Here is a 2,470-nt window from a genome sequence, read left to right on the forward strand (position 1 = left end):
TGCACTCGATGTTGTTTTGCGTTGAACTATCTCTTGCACATTCTACAATGTGTGACGTCCGGGTGGTTATTTTTTTATTCTGCATCATTAAAATATATCCATACTTCATTCAAATGCCGCAACAGATCCCCAGCAGATCCCCACATGAGGCGTTCGTCACCCGAACTAACCAGGATGTTGGACCTTTTGCTCTTAAGCAGCGTACGAGAAGTGAGCTTTTAGATTTCCTCTTTCAGGGGAAAGGTGCAGAGTCCAAAGGAGCGAGTGGGGCTGGAGTGAGAGTGAGCTGATGGAAGAGGGTGTCAGAGCTGGAAGAAGCCAATTCCTTGAGCAGCCAGGAGGAGGCGCCCTAGGGGTGAGTGATCTCTGAGATAGGGCATTATGGTGCGAGAAGTGACATGTTTGAGATGAGATGTAAATCTAATGTCCCACAAACCTGCAGGCAATTCACCAATGACGGGGCTTTTTGCAAGAATGGAGATCTCTACCCACAATATGTGTTAAGAGAAATGACTATGGAAGTGGTTGTATTTCGAACAAATTCACATCACATCATAGCACGTTACAAACATGAGACTTTCCATATTTATCTTGCTTTCTCTTTCATTCTTTCTTTCTGTATCTCTTGTTTTAAAAAATATAAACCACTTTTGTGAGACTACATCAGTCACCGAGGAGCATTTCTGTTGTTGTACGTCAGAGCCGCATATTCAGTCTGAAATAGAAAAAGCAAAGATCTGATATTATTATTAATACTTTGTATTAGAGCAGCACTTAGAAGACCCAACAGAGACCGAGGCCCCATTGTGCTGGGCTCTCCACACACATAGAAAGAAGCGGCCCCTGCCCCAAAGAGTTTGTGGTCAAAATACACAATGCCACAAAGTGGGGGAGGGGAAACGGAAGCACCGAGAACTAAAATGACTTGGTGAAGGTTGCTCAGCGGGTCAGTGGCTGAACCAGGAAAAAAAATCCTGGCTCCCAGTCCAGTATCCTCCACTATCCCACACTGCCTCCCGTACGGTAATATGTTTAAATGAGAATCTACAATCTCATGTATTTAATTAACATTGTCCTTCCAGAACGCCGTAGCCAGACAAGGTGGGTGAGGTAATATCTTTTATTGGACCAACTTCTGTTGGTGAAAGAGAGAAGCTTTCTGTGTAAGCTCCAAAATTGTCCGTCTCTCTCCCCAACCCAAGTTGCTCCAGTAACAGCTATTACCTCACTCGCCTTCTCTCTCTGATATCCTGGGACCAGGCAGGCTCCAACAACACTATGTAACTAGACGGGGTGTTTTACAGGCTAGGATCATGTCAGCAACCCTGGGCCACATTCTCATCTCTGTCACCTCAGTGCATACAGTGGTGCTGGGGTTGTGGTGGTGTCCTATGGATTTGATCCCTTGTCATTAAGTCACTTAGAGCATTTCCATTCCAAACCCTTCTGACTTCCTCTAAGACATTTCTCCCCAGCCTGGATTGTTTCATGCCCAGCTTCTCCCAACGAAGAATTTTATTTGGAAAGTTCCAAGGGAATCAGCTGATCGGCCTTTGTGTTGTAAGAACGTGAAGAACATGTTTCAGTGGTGCAGATTCCTCCTTTGTCGTTGGTTATTTTTTGTCCTGGGTACTGAGGTTAGTGTGCAGTGGCTGGGTGGTGTTGGTGGCTTGTGATACACATGAGGACAGACTAGAGGATCTGCTGGTCCCTCACAGATATATACACCTCACTATTTCACTATCACTGATCTGCAGGCATCTCTGGGGTGGAACCCAGCAATTCTTCTGTACCAGTAACCCTACACAACACTTACACTGGATGGGCAGAGAAGAATAAATTCAAATGAGAATTCAGGAGGCAATGTGTAGATACTAAGGTAGGAAATCAGTTAGGACATTGGTTCTAGCCCCCGTTGTTAGTATACTGTGTCTTTCTGATGTGCCAAAGGCTGAGAAAGCACTTTACCTGTGGGATCTGCCTCATAGGTATTTCCTTCTGTCTTTGCACAGCTCTCCCTGGTGGTTGAAACAGACAAAGGGACAGTTATAGGGATGTGTGATGAGTGGCTGCTTTACTGCAGACAGAGTTATGACTGAGTTACCTCTGACAGAGCACTTTCTCCAGAGCAAGATCAACAGCTGGATCAGGAGAAGGATGAAAATACAGGGCAGCCCAGCGTAGAACACAATCCCACAGTCTCCAGCGTCTCTTCTCTCTGCAGAGTATAGAAAACTCCCATCAAAACAGATGGGCCCCTGATCTGTACCTCCCATATACGATCATGGGCAAAGGGAGGTCCTTTCCCCAAAGCACCACACCCATTACTCTGTGGTCTGTAGCATGCTGCCCTCCTGTATGCGGAGGCCGTGGGATGTGCAAAGGACGGGGGAAAGGGACCTTGCAAATATCATAGGCCAACAGACCACCATGTGAAATCCCCCAACCCCACTCCATCCCCAATTCCTCT

At 46.3% G+C, this 2,470-nt stretch overlaps 1 long non-coding RNA gene across 1 annotated transcript; it reads right to left on the reverse strand.

Annotated features, from left to right (window-relative positions):
• Positions 1 to 670: 670 nt before the first annotated feature.
• LOC120390669 lies at positions 671 to 2,202 on the reverse strand. Its single transcript, XR_005591110.1, has 3 exons — positions 2,105 to 2,202; positions 1,969 to 2,018; positions 671 to 715 (listed from the first exon to the last, which is right to left on the reverse strand). It is a non-coding gene; the product is annotated as an uncharacterized LOC120390669 (long non-coding RNA).
• Positions 2,203 to 2,470: the final 268 nt, after the last annotated feature.

Source organism: Mauremys reevesii, linkage group 24, assembly GCF_016161935.1.
Source record: "Mauremys reevesii isolate NIE-2019 linkage group 24, ASM1616193v1, whole genome shotgun sequence".
Lineage (NCBI taxonomy): Eukaryota > Metazoa > Chordata > Testudines > Geoemydidae > Mauremys > Mauremys reevesii.